The sequence below is a fragment of the Protopterus annectens genome, chromosome 9.part0 (genome assembly GCF_019279795.1).
Source record: "Protopterus annectens isolate FY-2018-M chromosome 9.part0, PAN1.0, whole genome shotgun sequence".
NCBI classification, from domain to species: Eukaryota; Metazoa; Chordata; order Ceratodontiformes; family Protopteridae; genus Protopterus; species Protopterus annectens.
Window position 1 is genome coordinate 1,963,006,512 of NC_056743.1, and position 17,303 is coordinate 1,963,023,814.

A 17,303-nucleotide genomic window follows, 5' to 3' on the forward strand; every position below is an offset into this window, starting at 1 on the left:
ACACTCCTACCCTTTATGCAGACAAGCAATGACCTTGTGGAACACAGCATTGACTTACCAAGTGCAACTGCAAGCACAATTCCTGCCAGGAAAGGAAAACATATTGGCAGACGAATTAAGCAGAAATATGGCAGACCCTCACGAGTGGAGACTACACCCACAAGTATTTTCAATGATAACTCAAAGGTGGGGACGCCCAGACATAGATCTATTTGCCTCCCCCAACAACTGCCAACTACAAAAATTTTGCACAAGGACTTATCATTCTCTAGCCTGGAAACTGGATGCCCTATCATTCAGTTGGACAGCATTGACAGTCTATGCCTTCCCACCACTACCTCTATTGACCAAAGTATTACTGAAAGTCAGATCAGAGAGACCACAAATGATCCTCATTGCTCCGGACTGGCCATGTCAGCACTGGTACCCATTACTAAGGAACTTGACTCTCAGCCCTCCATGGATCTTACCGCAATTCCCACTTCTGTTGACCCAGCAAAACTCTCAGATCCTTCACAGTCAGCTCAGGGCTTTAAATTTAGCTGCATGAAGAATACCTTGAATTATCAATCAACACTTCTCTCAAAGGACGTCCTGAATGTCATTTTGGAGGCCAGGAGGCCCAGCACCAGAAAAACTTACTCAGACAAGTGGAAAAGATTTTGTGCATGGAACCAGGCTAAAGGCCAAAATCCTTGGATACCAAACATTCCTCAAATACTGCAATACTTAACTAAGATGCTACACAAAGGCCTTTCTTTCTCATCCATTAAGATCCATGCTTCAGCCATTTCAGCTCAGTATAATATGGATCCTCCCATATTCTCACACCCTTTACTAAGGCAGTTTCTCAGAGGGGCTAAAAATATAAGACCCCCCCAGGAAACCCCTAACGCCAGCTTGGGACCTCAACTTCGTTTTAGAAAAATTAACACTACCGCCTTTCGAACCAGCATTCTCAGCAGAACTACAATACTTGTCATGGAAAACAGCTTTGTTGCTGGCTATCACCTCAGCACGCAGGGTCTCAGAACTACAGGCACTTATGGCAGTGGAACCTTTCATAATTTTCCATCAGGACAGAGTCTCTTTACAAACTAACCCTACCTTTATGCCAAAGGTAGTATCCAGTGTGGCTTTGAATCAGACCATTCATTTACCCACCTTTTATCCAAACCCCCAGAATAAAGGAGAAAGACTCCTTCACTCTTTGGACATTCACAGACAACTACGTTACTATTTAGATAAGACAAAGACCTTCAGAAAAACTGACCAGCTCTTGGTATCCTATGCTGCAGGTTCACAAGGAAAGGCTATTTCAAAACAGACCCATCTCCAAATGGATAGCACATTGTATCCACTTTTGCTACTCACACCATGGGAAAGCAGTGCCTGTTAATATTAGGTCCCATTCTACCAGGGCTACAGCAACCTCAGCAGCCTTTCTCAGGGGGGTTCCAACTAAGGACATTCTGGAGGCAGCTACTTGGAGTTCAGTGCACACCTTTACCAAGCACTACCACCTTCCATTATACTCAAAAAAACAGAGCTGGCTTTGCCACTGCAGTTCTGCAGGGCATCCAAGCTTCGCCTAACCCAGTTTAGTACCAGCCACCCATCCATAGCTTTGGGATTCAACCCAAGTGTGATGACTGCAGCAGTATAACACGATGAACATAGTACAGTTTTGTACCTACCATAAATGTAGATGTTCGAGTGTATATACTGCTGCAGTCCAGGTTACCCTCCCACCATCCCCTCTACATACCAGGGTGTTACTTATAACTCCATGTACATCAATCAATTGGATGCTTGTCTATATGGTGTATTTGCTAACGGCTAGTACTTTTGTTTATCTACTAAGGTATTTTTGCATAGTTATTTGTATTGCCTTCCTAATTGGGGGCACCTGACATCTGGGGCAAGAAAAACTGAAGAAAATGGCTTCGGCTGCCTCTTTTATACCCCTGTCGCACTGACGTCAGGGGAAGAAGCGACGACAACCGACGCCGGACCAAGACTTTGGGATTCGGCTGACTGCGGGACCGCCTGATGGCAGATAACCCAAGTGTGATGACTGCAGCAGTATATACACTCGAACATCTACATTTATGGTAGGTACAAAACTGTACTTTATATGAACTGAGACTGAATGGCCACCAGATGGTGGTATTGGATAGTTTATACTGAGTGGAACTAGTGGAGTGCTTTGTAAGGAAGCCAGAGAGTTATGCAGCTTAAATGTCTGTAGCCGTATCGATAAATGTTTGTTTCCCTGTATCCTGTGTAGCTAAGGAGGGGACAACATTGCGTTTCTGTGACTAAGCTAAATAGAATTCCTTAGCTACATCTCTGGCGTGCTACCATTAATAAAGCCAGAAAGGTGGGGCAGGTTGCATTGCACTTTAAGTGCCTTGACAAAGGTAACTATCTATAATGCCCTGTTTATGGTTATTTTAAAAACACCAGAGAAGAGCCAACTCCCTTTGATGGGGTCTCTCCGAAGCTTTCCACACTCACTTCCTTAGCTAACTGATCTCCAATGCGGTGGAGCATCCTTCAACACCCCTTTCAACGGGTCAACCTTGTTTGGCCCTTCTGTTAAGGAAAGTTGCCCTGTAGCGAGCCAGAGAGAAAGACTCAGTCCACAGTTGGGATCAAGTTTTCTACTCCCCAATGATTTTCCAAGAATTAGAGGGGTAGTAAGAAACTGGTTCCGCAGGTCTCATTCTTCCTAACAGGATGCTTCTCAGGAATCCTCTTCTTCCGGCCGGGAAAGCGGGTTTGACAGCAGATGCTGTCCTAGATGCAGAGGAGGTCCGCAGAGCCAGGGCTCCTGAGAACCTTTCTCTGAGAAACCGTCTCAGTGCTCCTGAAGCACTGCCCAGCTGTCCTTCAGTGGAGGCAGTCGGGGGTCATCTATCCCTTCACCCAAGAACCTGGACAAGTACTATCCGAGATCAGTGGGTGTTAAACATCATGTCCAGGCGTTCTTTCATTCCCTTTTTTCAGCCCCCTCTAACTCAAAAATCTCTCCCAGATGTTCCACCCTAACAAAGAGAGTTGGCCCTTCTAGAGGTCCAAGAAAGAGCCATCCAGGAGGTCCCAACAGGGCGAGGGTCCAGAACTTGCTCGCTTCTTTTTAGTGCCCAAAAGGACCGGGGACCTGCGTCCCATTCTGGACCTCAGCGTGTTAAATCTGTCCGTCAAGAAGCTGAAGCTTTGGATGGTCACTGTTCAGTCTCTCCTGCCTCTTCTGCACAAGGATGAGTGGATGTGCTCAGTAGATCTCAAGGACGCATGCTATCACATCAGAAAAGACAGACACTTCAGGAGATACTTGTGCTTCTGGCTGGGGGCCAAGCACTACCAGTTCGGAACCCTGGCCTTTGGCCTTACCTCAGCCTGCCAGGTGTCCACTAAATGTATGGCAGTGGTGGCAGCCCATCTCTGGCTGCAAGGTTTCCAGGTCTTCCCATACCTGGATGATTGGCTCCTCATGGCACCCACAAGGCATCATCCTGGCCACAGAGTACACACCTGGTCTCTTTCAAGACCTAGGCATTACAGTCAACCTGCCCAAATCTCATCTTGTCCCGTGTCAAGAGTCTGGAGTTTATCTGTGTCCTAGACATGGTGTCAGAGACTGCAGCACTTCCCACATGCAGAGCCAAGATGATTTGGGATCAGGTCCATCTTTTCCTGGATCTGGAACGTCCCTCAGTCCACTTAATCTTGTAAGCCCTAGGTTCCATGGTGGCGGCGATTCAGTTAGTCCCCCTTGCCAGATTTCACATGCAAGTTCTACAGTGGACCCTTGCGGTTCAGTGGTTGGCCCACCTTTATCCCATGTCCATTACCCATCAGGATTTCCCAAGTCTGCAGATGTCACCTTGCTTAGTGGCTTCAAGCTCAGGAACTCCTCCTAAGCAGACTCTTTTGTCTTCCCCAACCCCAAGCCACTATGGCCACGGGTGCCTCTCTGTTGGGGTGGGGTGGGGGGCATTATCAGGGCAGGACTGTCCAAGGCACGTGGTGCCGCTCAGAGACCAAATTGCATATTACTGTCCTGGAGATGAAAGCAGTCCTTACGTTGCAAGCCTTCCAAGACTGCCTCTCTCGCAGGACCATTTGCAGTTCAGACAGACAACATGGCGGTGGTCTGGTACACCAACAAACAGATCTTATCCCCTGTGCAGGGAGGTCATGAGAGTGTGGGTATGTGTGATGTCTTCCAGGTGTTTTCTTCTTGCAACTCACATTTCCGGCAGTTCCAACATGCTAGCCAACAAACTCAGCAGGTCTATTCTGAGTCTTCATGAGTGGTCCCTGAACCCTAGTGGCAAGTTGGATATTTGACCACTGGGGTCTTCCTTGCTGCAAACCTTTTTGCCTCTCCAATCAATCACAAATGCAGCAAATACTTCACCTTGATCCCCACCAACGGGGGAACCCCCTAGGGATGCTCTGGTTCACGATTGGCCACTGGGTTGTCTGTATGCCTACCCCCGAACTCCTCTTATTCCCAAGGTCTTACAGAAAGCTCATTATCTGAAGACTTCCCTCATCCTCATTGCCCCCTTCTGACCTTGTCAGGCATGGTTCTCCCTTTTTTGGTCTCATCTGAAATATCTGCCCAGGATCCTATTCTGGATCTTATTTCCCATCCTTGGGGGCTTCCTCTTCCCAAGCTGCAGTCCCTTCATCTGACTGCTTGATACCTCCAATTCCAGTGATTCTGTCCCAGTCCAGGCTTTCTTCCCCATTCAAGTCTATTAGTTTGGCTTCTCAGAAGCCCTCTACCAAGAAGGTTTATTCCAGTAAATGGAAGAGATTCTCTGCTTGGGCAAAACCGTGCAATCTAGACCCTTTTCAGTATCCGTTCTGGACATCTTACTGTTCCTAGCCTCTCTTTCATCAGGGGGCTAGTTTTTCTGTTACCAAGCTCCAACTGGCTGCCATCTCCAGCTTCCATTTGGGCAAGAGTCCCACCTTTTCTTCTAGACTATGTAAAGCCTTCCTTAAAGGGATCTTTCTGCTCAGACCCCTTGTAAAGGATCCTTCCCCTCCTAAGGATCTCACGCTAGTGCTGCAGTCCTTGACCCAAAAACCTTTTGAGCCTGCGGCTACCTGTGATCTTAAATGTCTGTCTTGGAAGATGGTCTTTCCTAGTGGCTATTACTTCAGCCAGGAAGATCCTTGAATTGCAGGCTCTGTGTATTAAACCTCCTTTCATGGTGTCTCATAAGGATAGGGTCTCTTTCAGGACCAATCCTTCCTTTGTTCCTAAGGTAGCTTTGGAGGCAAATCTTAATTAGTACAGCCATCTTCCTGTATTTTTTCCTGACTTTTCCATTAAGGGAGAATATCTGTAACATTGCTTGGATGTTCATAGGCAGCTACGTTTTTACCTTAAGCGGGCAGAAACTTTTCGGAGGTCTGATCAGCTCTTTGTTGCCTTTTCTCAGGCTAAGAGAGGGCAAGTGGGTTCTAAGGTGTCTATTTCACGTTGGATTGCCAGCTGCATTTCCTATATTTATGAAGGCAGATATCTGGAGCTTTCCAGACCAGTCAAGGCTCACACTACTAGATCAGTAACAACTTCTGCCTTTTTTGGCTAAATTATCCTTGGCTGAGATTTGTGCTGCTACTGCTTTGTCTGATCCCCATGCCGTCATTTTTCATTACAAGTTAGACTTGGTGTCTAGGAGCAGGACTTCCTTTGGTTCTTCTGTGCTCCAGCATATCCTTCCATGAGGCCTCCCAGGGTTTTAGTAGCTGGAGACACTGACCCATTTGTGATCAATAATGACACGGATGGCATCAGATAGAGTTATGTACTTACCATAATTTGGAATCAGTGCTATCCATTGTCATCATTCATCATGCTCCCGCCCTCCGTCCCCCTTCTTCTGGTGATTGGGTAGTTAGTGAGGGGTAAATCCCTTAGTATCCTTGTATTTTTAGGCAGTACTTACTGCCTTTTTTACTATCCAGCAAACTCTATCTGAGGGTTGTAAGTAGTAAGGGATCTTGGGAAGGGGAGGAGCTTGAGCTCAAGAGCCGTCTTTCTAGTTGCCAGCTCGGATCCAGTGTCAGATCCTACACCTTTTTGTGATGAATAATGGCATTGGATAGCACAGATTCCAAGTTATGGTAAGTACATAACTCCTTTCTATATGATATCAGGAAGAAGTTCACAAATACTTTGAAAAGGGATGCTGCTATTTTTTTCAACAAGTTTAGTTTCTTTATTATAGATAAGGTCAGCTTAAATGAGAGGGGTAGCGACTTTGATATGTTGCTGTAATTAAAGGGATTGACTTGGAAGCTGAGGATAGATTCCAGTATGAAACCAATGAGACCACATTTCCATTTCTAGTGTTTTGAGGCATAGAGCTACTATTTTATAAGACTTTTATCATTCAGTTTTATGTTTTGCATCTGTGAATTTTAGGAATTGTCATGGTTAAAATGGGGATAACGTAATGCACACAGAAATAATGATATAATTGTTTAAGTGTATGTAATGAACCAGACACAGGACTTGTTTTAATTGAATGGACCATTTTGATATAAGTGGACTGGTAATGTGAGTTTTAACTATGAGGAAGTCACTCATGATGTATGGGGATGAAAGATCGTTTAGTTTAATAATGAAATTAATGGAAGTTAAACAGGAGTGAACCAGTTTTTTTGTGTTTTTAGTGGTATTTGGACAGGTTTTTTTGTTATTGGCTTGTGGTATCACCGCACAATTGCAGGTTTTTATCTTGTGTCATATCCTTGTTGCAGTGCTTTGCACTGGTGTGTCCATCATTGTCAGTGTGTTTTTCCTTCCCACAACAAATGTCATTGCAAGTTTATATAGTGGACATTTTTCTAGCAGATTGAAGAACCCACATAAAGTTCTCCATGTGTTAGTGAAAGTGTACCCCAGGAAGTGGGAACTCCACATAGACTAGCTGGAATAAAAGATGAGCTAATTTTACTACAGAAACCCTGAAAGTTCGATGTTTGTTCTACTCCAGTTAGACAACCAGCCTACAGTGTAGTACATAAAAAAAGCAGAGGGCATGCACATACAACCTCTGTTCAGAGAGGAGATTTGTGTCTGAGGGTAGGCCATTGACACAGGTGACCCAGTTAGTGCTGATCACATAGCGGAGGCATGAATGGACTGACATATTTATTGAACTGTAGCTTCAGTCCTGTCCTGGATCTGAGGACTCTAAAGTCCTTTCTTTTTACATTCTGCAGGATTGAAGCTCCTGGACATTGACCAATCTGCTGTTCTGGAATGTACAATCCTTTTCTGTTTAAACCAGGCGAGAATTGCTAGTGCGGGGTGTTGATGAGACACAGTATTTCTTCTATAGCAGGGAGTATATATTTGCTTCTCCCCACAACTCGTTCTCTGGTTGTTTACCTTAAAGATCAAGGCTCATTTTTATTGCTCATAATAGCCAAGATCCATCTGATGGAAGAACTTGCAAGTCTCTGAAAACACCAAGGAAGTCTTTCTAGGGTGAGACTGCACCTTATGGTGGAGCTTTGTTTAGTTCCATGACTCCTTTCAGTCTTTTAGTATGAGTATCAAGTGACTGAGGCCACCAGGAAGTGATTTTTTTTTTAAAGTGCAAGAAGGTCTTTCTTTTGATGGCAGGTGTTCTTGCGACAGCTCATTCTGTCAGCTTACAGGTAATCCTAACTTGTCAGACGCACCTGTATGATTTGAATCTTAATTTCATAGTCGAGGTGCATGTCATTGGTACTTCCCCTGTCATGACACTGTCATTAAGCTAATAGGTTTGTACTTAGCTTACGGCCAAAGGAAACCATCAAGAAGCTGAGCCACATCACTCAAGACTGTGGGCAGCTAGCAGTGTCCCCGTTAATAGGCTTTCTCCACGTGTTCCTGGTGAAAATTTGCAAACACCCCTCCAGTCATTCAGATTGTCTTTTAAGGTTGCTAGGGAAGTAGTCTGCTCGATGGTTACGGGCAGCCTTTTCCAGAAACAGAGTATCTGTTGGGTTAGGTATCTGTCATGTCATTTGGTGGTGTCGATGTGGTAGTGTCATGCCATTTGGTGGTGTCATTGTGGTAGTATAGGTTTAAGTCTCTAGAATGGGTGTTTGTTTTACCACTAGTTTAGGAGTCTGTATGACCCAGAGCAGTGTGACAGGGCTTACTGTATCAGTGTAGCTAAGGTTATTGAGATCTCCTTGGTGAGGAAACATTGAGGTCTCAAGTTGATTTAGGTGCTTAAAGAGGTACTTACCAAAGGGTGAATTGTCTTCATTAATGATCCTAATAAGGGATGAATAAAGTGGGATTATAACTTTGGACCTTGATTAAATACTGCAAAGGATAAGCTGTGTAAGGTAGGATTGCCTAACCTCCACAGAGACATGGTGGTCAAGGGAGAGTCTGTTAGCAACATACGAACCCAAGACCTTGATGATTTTGTCACATCTAAGGTGAATGTTATCTATATGGTAAACAGTAAGGATGCTAGACGGGTCTATATTATAAGATCGACGTTTGAAAACATCGAACAGCATATGGTCGACACTATATGGTTGATGTCTTCAAACATCGACCTTATAAAAAGAAAAAAGTACCATAACAGGTTTAAGCAGGGGGCAAGCCCCCCTGCACCCCCCACATGGAGGGCTGTACCCACCACACCCCCCGCTACTTAAATGTACCAACTCCGAGATTGCACTACATTGCAGTAAACAGAAATCTCCTCTTACGGAGATTTCCGTTTACACGCTCAAGATTCTGAGTGTTCAATATTCTCGTGTTGGCAATGTCAGATTCGACATTGCTTTCGAGAATATAATATAGACCCTGCTAGACATACAGGCGGAGGTTGTGCTGCATTTCTTGGACCTGATTAATACAAGTCTTGTTTGTAAACCAGGAGTGGATATCAGTCAGCAAATTATTTAACCATAGTCTCTTGGTATCCGCTTTTATGTCACGGAAATGTATATCGAAGAGGAGGGAATCCAGAACAGAGCTGTGTGGGAAACCACTGGTAATATTTTTCTGTCTAAAGAGCAGCTTAAGAGTTTAGTTTTTCTCGGACAGCCAGTTACCAATTCAGCGAACTATATATGGGTTAATTTTGAGTTTGAAGAATTTGACAGTGATCCCAACATAGGGGATGGTGTCAAAGGCCTTGACAAGGTCCAGATAAATAGTGTGGCTTATATGCCCCTGTATCCAGTTCATCCCAGCTTGGAGGGCTGTCACAGAGGACCAGTGAACACTTGAATTGATCATGAATAACCCTATTTTTCAGTGTTTTGGATCTTATTAGAGTTCAGCTTTGGGTCCAGGTCACTTTCTCTGTAACCCTTTCAAAGAACTCAGCCAAACTGAGCAGGCATGATCTGCCTTTTACAAACCCAGACTGGTAGATTCTAAGGATATGAGGTCACCTATTTCATTGTTTATTCGTTCAGGTGTAATGTATTTCATAGCTTTGCAAATACTAGTGAGACTAATAAACCTGTAATTCCAAGGGTCAGCAGAGGAACCATCTTCGTGCAAGGTCACCACAACTGCCATTCTCCACGCATTAGAGGACAGTACCATTGGAGAAACTCAGACTGAAGAATTGATTGAGGGTAGAAGTCTGCCCAGTGCTGCATAGATAACTTACTGCCAAAAGGGGTCCTGAGTTTTTTCCTACTTTGAAGACCCCTTTGGCTTTTGGGGGTTTTGAACTTTTAAGACTGGCAGATTTGCCCCTTTCCTGTTTCAGCTGACTGGCTTACTAGCTCTGAATCTTATCTGTTGAAAAATAGTATTAGCCATTTCCATTAAACTCCTTGTAGGTTCTGCGAACTACAGGCCTTTGTCCGTGGAGTCTGCTACTTAGTCTTTCGTAAGGATTGGTTGTCCCTTAGGATTGACAGAAACTACTAAAAAAAAATTATATCAAATTATCTTTAAACCATTCTATTCAAATCAGTGCTGTCTTGTTTTTCAGGGTAGAATCCAGGGACATTATAGATATTCAGACTGTGGTTTTGAGTTAGGAAACTAGCACAGGTGTTATCTTCATCACACCAGAGGTAGAAAAGGGCTGGCAGTAGCTAAATTAATTCTGTCCTAGTGGATTGAGGACATAATTTTGTTTTACCAGCAGCTGGTCCAAACGGTTCATTGGAAAAACTGTTGTCATATTCTACTTCACCAAGGAACTTTGTTGCCTTTCTTTTTCTTGAACCATGTTTCTTGGAGTTCAGTTTCTTTTGACACTCTGATGCTGCAGGGTTCAACCTTTTAACCCTCTGACTTTAGGCCTTCATCCAGTTGAAGCTTTCCGGAAGGTTTACTTTTCATTTCTTGGGATTATTCCCCCCATATACAAAATGCAGAAGGCCTTGAGAAATGCAATAGAATGGATATATACTTGTATAAGTTAATATGAAAGGAAAACTTCTTCATTAGGTTATTATTATAATCCCACCACCCCCTATGTTTAGGTGACCTTTATGTTCTGTGTCATCATATGGGTATTCCTGCAGCATAGGCAGATATATAATTTTTTTATGCCTTTTTTTCCCTGTCTTATGAGTTGTCTGTCAGTGTATGGGTGGTCAGAAAGTGTTCCAGGAGTTTAAACACATTTTGTTAAGCCTGGCATATGATGTTTGGCATGTGCTCCCCCAAGTGCAGGAATGAGAGAGAACGGTATTGTCATGATGGGGAGAGCAGATGAAGAAATGCCAGCAATTACCCACTGAAGAAGACATCCTCATCCAGCTGATATGGCAAGTGTATATCTTGTTTGAAAGAGTAACTGGAAAAGTTACAGATATGTGATACCATGCCATAAAGAACAAAGTGAAAAGGTTTTTAAATGCTGTACTGGGGCTTCTTCCACCCTTAAGGATCCTTATTTGCATCATCTCATTAAAGGACAGCTTTGCTTCATGGTTCATTTCCCCATATTATTTGCAGTGCAAGTCCATGTGCTGCTGGTCCATTGGATGCTACAAGCATCTGATTTAGGCTAAACCAAATCTAATTTAAGATGACTACCAATCTAAAGGTATGACATACCACTGTTTCACTTCCTTACAAACTGTTTATGTAATTAATTTTTGTGGATCAGTTACAAGTTTCTGATTGGATAATGTTTACTGAGTAGAGTAGAGGTGAACAGTGTAAAACGTGAGACTGAATTTTTTTCAGAAGCTTAAAAGGTGATACTCAACTTCCCTTTTTGCATATATTAGATTTCCTTTGATTGTCTTCCCTAAGAGAAGTTATTACTGAGGCATTCTCAAAAAAACACTAGTTGGCCGAATAGGATCTCTGCAGACACACAAGATATGCCATCTCACTTAGGTCTTTTGGTCCTTCAGGACACTTTTTTGTGATAGAGTGATGTACTGCATAAGTCACTTTTGATGAGCTTAAGTTTGGTTGCATTTTTTCACATTTTGCTGTACTTAGATGTGTAGACTTTATAGTGACCCTTAAGTAAATTCAGTTTTTCTAAATGTTGAACTTGGTAACTGGATAATAACTTCCAAGTGCCATATGAGCAGTCTCAGACTGTCAACTTGTTTGTAACTAATTGATGTTATGTTGTCCTATCTCGCCTTCATTCTTACTAAGTGGGTTCGGAGCCAACCGCTGGCTCCAACTTGGCCGATTACAGAAGCTCGAAGTCTCCAAGTTGGCTCGTGGTAAGGTAGGTATTCCATCATGTAGTGATATGACTTCTGAGATCTCGTTTTCCACTTTACGAGTTCAGAAGTGCTCTTCTTGGCCGTGGCCTAGTTTGTTCTTTTTTCTAGTATTTCTTACTGTTTTTCATAACTAGTTAGCGTTTCATGATTAGAATTTAGTAATAGGTGTTGTATAAGTTATTATTAGATAGTTTTTTGCTGTTTTTCAGCTGTTTGGCCGCCATTTTTTTTTCGCAGTCCTGTTTTCTCTCGTGTATCCCGTAGTGGTAGCTTTTACTTAGATCGTTCTCTACTTTAAATAATTGTTACTGTTAATTTACTGGTTGAGCCTTTGTCAGCTCTTTTGTTGATTTAGATAGTGGTGTTCTGTGTATTTTTCATAGCCCGTTAATTTAGATAGCTATTGCTCAGGGCTAGGCCCGTTTAAGTTACAGGACGTAGTCCTCTAGTTAATCTTATATGTATGCATTTTATAGTGTGGTGTGTTTTCCCTTCTGACCTTAGCCTGTTTTTTAGTAAAGGGCTTTTCTTGTTGTGTGTTCCTTCCACCACTTTCTTGTCAGGGCTAGGTCTGTTAAGTTAGAGGACCTAGCTCTCTCTTAGAATTTGTTTATCTCTGATTGTAGTGTGTTGCCCTTCCCCCTCCCAGTAGTTTTTAGGTCCATTTCAGTTAGAGGACCTAGCTAGCTGTCTTCGTATTTCTTAGTGATTATTTGTTACATTCAGATAACTATGACTAAGGAACCTAAAGAAAAAGAGCACAAGCCGCCGGGCTTCAAAAAGTGCCAAAAATGTAGTCAGAAAATGTCCTTTACAGGCAGACATAGCGTATGTGTCTGTTGCTTACTTACAAGAAACTTGTTCATTTTGTCACTCCTTTAGCTCCAGAGTATTACAGGAGAGGAAAAACAAGTTAATTTTGAAAGGTCTCCTAAAGCCATCTTTTGAGGAAGCTTTAGGCAGTGCTTCTTCCTTACAGTCTACTAAGTCTCCTTCAAGCCAGAAAGAGAAAACTGTTGAGACCATCTCCAGTCCCTTCTGAAAAATCTGGTCCTCCTGAGAAATTGCTAAAAGCCTCTAAGTCTTCACCTCATCGGCTCCACAGCTTTCGGAGCCAACTGAGATTATTGATGTTGACATTCTTACATCGGCCCCAAGAACCCCAGAGCTGAAAAAGGATAGTTCTGATCGGAGCCGTGCAGAGATATTTCACCGGTCTCCCCTACACTGAGATCTCCTATATTACAGGGATCTCGCTCATAAACCATTTCCTCCAGGTCCTCTAGGAGCCTATCTGATGAGGATGTGGAGAGGGTCGTGCTCAGACTCTTGAAGATGCCGGTGCTGGCAAATTTGCTGTCTGCTCCTACCCAGCTGGTTTCGGAGCCTTCCACATACTTTACATCCACTACTGTTCCTCCTCCAAGCCATACCAGTTTATCGGAGCCAGAATACAAAGTACTGCTTGCTGTAGAACCTTCAGTTCTGGCACCCCATATGGATTTGCCGGAACCAATATCTGCTTCAACATTCTCAGTGCCATCCACAGTGTCTGGGAGCCGAAGTTCACCGGGTGGCCCTGAGGGGGATTCTCGGACCCGAGCCTCTTCGGTTCCGAGTCTATCTCTCAGTGCGTAGGTTCGGCTGAGGTCTGTTCCTACATCGGCCTCTGAGCTGATTTTCTCTGTTTCTTCGGAACCGTAAGTGTCCACGGAGCCGAGGGAGTTGGCCTTCGAGCTGATGAGGAGTGTGCTGACCAAATCTACAGTTCTACGCAGGGATACTGGTGTTCGTCCTCCTAAATCACCGACTTCTGTCTTGGCACCACCTTTTCCACAGGACAGCAGAGATCCACAGCCTCAGGAGCATCCTCTGGATGATCCCCATTCTTCCGTGACCTCCCTAGAATACCCATCTGAAGAGCCCCCTTGGAAGAAAACCTGCAAGAAGCATGTGGACTCCCCCGATGAGTGTCACTTCAGACACTAACCTCGAGGGGTCTCCTTTGCAGATATCCTTCAGATCCTAAAACAGAGAGGTGGCTGGACTACCATTACCCCTTCTCATGAGGAATTGATGTACCTGAAGGCTCTGATCTAAATCTTCAGCCTCTTGGGTGTCTCCGCCTTTCAGCGAACTTATGGATCTGGTCAGTCGAAAGACGTGGGAATCACCTGACATGATGGAACCAGTCCCTAGGAGGCCAAACAAATTCTTGTCAGCCACCAAGGAAAATGAATTTTTGACCAAAGGCATGCCTGTAGATGCTATGGTGGTGGCAGCAGCTACTAAGGAGCAGCTTGCAGAGACATCCTCATCTGTCCATCCACCAGAGTCTCGAATGACGGACAGATAAGGGAAGCATGTCTTTTCGTCAGCGCATTTATCCTCAGCTGAACTACCTTACACATTTTACAAGGCTACAGAGAGATCTCATGAAGGAGCTAGGAGATACTCTACAAGGTACCTTGTCCGGGGATACTAGAAAAGGTTGCCACCCAGTTATCCATCTTAAACTCAGTTGTAAACTCGTCCATGAGACTGATATTGTACGCAGTAGGTGGAGCGAGTGGGGCAGCGGGTTCAGGAGTTTCCCTTGGACACTCCTGGATGCACTTGTGTAACTTTGTGGATTCCTTTAAGTCTACCTTCACCAACGCCCCCTTTGATGGCTCCTCACTCTTTAGACCTAATGTTAAAGATACACTCACCAGATGCGAGCAGGAAGGGAAAACACTCTCTGCCACTGGAGTATGTTTTTCTGTCCCTTCAAGGCCCTACTCTAAAGGGCAGAAGGGAGGTAAGATGTGGTTCAGAAAGTCCCATAGAGCTTTCCAAAATGCACAAGGTGATTCCTTCCCCAGGGGCAGAGGGGGAGGAAACAGTGGTAGGCGGTCTAGAGGCAGAGGGGCCTGCAAAACCAGGGTGACCATGATTCCTTTCGCAGACGTCCCTATCAACGCTCCTGAAAGGAGGCCCGACTGTGCTACTCTGGAGGCAGTCGGGGGGTGTTTATCTTTGTACCCAGAAGCTTGGCTTGATATCACAAAAGACAAGTGGGTACGAAGCATAATATGCAGAGGATACTCCATTCTCTTTTCCTACCCTCCACCTCGAATCAAAACAATCCCACATGTTCCACCCAATCTAAGGATCAAGCAACCATATAAATCCAAAAGTTGCTAGACAAAAGAGCCCTCCAAACAGTCCCCCTAGTCCAAATAGGATTCGGAACTTACTCTAGATTCTTTTTAGTACCAAAAAGAACAGGGGACGGGAGACGCATTTGGATCTCAGCAAACTAAACAAATCAGTCAGGAAGTCCAAGTTCGAATGGTGACACCGCAGTCGATACTTCCCTTCTTAGGGAAAGACAATTGGATGTGCTCTATAGACCTCCAAGATGTGTACTACCACATAAAAATGGGCAGAGCATTAAGGAGTCACGCTTCTGGCTGGGAGCCAGTCATTATCAGTTTCGAGCTCTGCCCTTTGGTCTCACTACAGCCCCCGGGGTGTTCAAATGCATGACAGTAGTAACAGCTCACTTAAGACGTCTTGGATTCCTTGTGTTTCCGTAACTGGACGACTGGCTCCTAACTGCCACCACCAAGCATCTACTTCAGCAGTCCAGGGATGTGACCCTGCAAATTTGTGCTCAGCTAGGCATTATAGTCAATTTGCAAAAATCTGACTTGTTTCCCTGTCAACATATTACTTTCATAGGCGCAGAAATAGACACCGTTTCGATAATGGCTCGTCTTCCCTCCGACAGAATTGCTGCTCTCAAACAAATTTTGTATCTTCTTCCCAAACACAAGGTCAAGGTAAAGATAGTTCTCAAACTCCTGTGAACAGTGGCTTCAACCATAGCCCTCGTCCCCCTAGCAAGAATGCAAATGAGGATTCTGCAATGGTTACTTTTTTCCCAATGGTCGCTACAAGAAATTCCTGTGTCTCATCTGATCAGGATAACAGAATCATGCAAGAGAGATCTTCGTTGGTGGATTCAGTCCAACCATGTAACCATTGGAAGGACATTCATTCCACATCAGCCTGTTGCTACTGTGACCACGGACTTTTCTCAGGTAGGGTGGAGGGGGGGGGGCATTATCTGGGAAAGACTGTCCAAGGCATATGGCAAGAACACGAGGCCCACTTGCATATAAACATTCCAGAGACGAGAGCAGTACTTTTGGCGTTGCAAGCACTCCAACACACTCTTCCACTAGGAACGATTGCAATCCAGTCAGACAGTATGTCAGTGGTATGGTATATAAACTGGGAGGAACCAGATTATACCCACTTTGTTGAGAGGCTCTGAGGGTTTGGCAGTGGGCAATCCCTTCCCAACACTTTCTAGTAGCAACACATATCCCAGAAAAGTCCAATGTGATAGCCGACAAACTCAGCAGGGCAATATTAATGCCTCACGAGTGGTCTCTAAATCGGAACATAGTGGAAGAGATCTTCTGGAAATGTGGCCAGCCGTGCTGTGATCTTTATGCCACTCCTTTGAACGCCAAATGCAGCAGCTACTTTGCCCTAATCTCCCCTCTGGGGGGGGGGGCGAGAGACGCACTTGTTCACAATTGTCCCTCGGGACTTCTTTATGCCTTTCCCCCATTTCCCCTCATACCCAAAGTCATTCAGAAAGCAAAATCCTTGGGAAGCAAGCTAATTCTCATTGCGCCATATTGGCCTTGTTAGATTTGGTTCCCTTTTCTCTGGCCTCATCTACTGGAGGATCTGTGGGTACTGGGTCCAGTTCCAGACCTGCTGACACATGTCAAGAACACTTCATCCTTCCCTCCACACCTTCTACTTGACAGCATGGCTGCTCCACTTCCAACCTTAGTCAGGCTTCAGGATTTCACTCCAGCAGTAAAACACATTGTGATATCCTCTCATAAGGTTTCTACCAGAAAACTGTATGGTAGAAAATGGAGGTTTTCTTACTGGGTGCAGACCAGAAACATAGACGCCTTCACGGCCCCAATTTCTTAAATTTTGGAGTTTCTGAAGTATTCCGACAAGGCTCGGCTGCAGGTACAATTAAAGTCCAGCTAACAGCTATCTCCAGTTTCCACTTACGACAGCATACACCTAACTTGATGTAGACTGTGTAAAGCTTTTTTGAAAGGCATTTTCTTATTGAGACCTCCAATGAAAGAACCAGTCCCTCCTTGGGATTTAAACTTTGTCCTCTCACATTTAGCCTCACCACCATTTTGAACCTTCTTCCACATGTGATCTAAAGTTCCTTTCTTGGAAAAAGATTTTCCTGGTAGCTGTAACATCAGCTAGAAGAGTTTCAGAGCTACAAGCGCTTTCAATCAAACCACCCTACCTAATTTTCCATAAAAACAGGGCATCACTTCAGACTAAACCCGTCTTTTGTCCCTAAGGTTTGCTTTCAGTTTAATATAAACCAATCTATTGAGCTACCAGTGTTCTTTCCTAACCCTATCAACAAGGCAGACTATAAGGTTCACCAACTAGATGTGCATAGACAGCTTATGTTCCATCTCCACAGAACTAAAGATTTCAGAAAGTCAGACCAGTTGTTCAGATCCTTTTCT

General features: G+C 44.3%; 1 protein-coding gene across 1 annotated transcript in view; it reads left to right on the forward strand.

Moving 5' to 3' along the window:
* The window catches only part of DSN1 (DSN1 component of MIS12 kinetochore complex), a 1,132,993-nt gene that overhangs the window by 826,804 nt on the left and 288,886 nt on the right, over positions 1–17,303 (forward strand). The gene's annotated exons all lie outside the window — the stretch shown is intronic.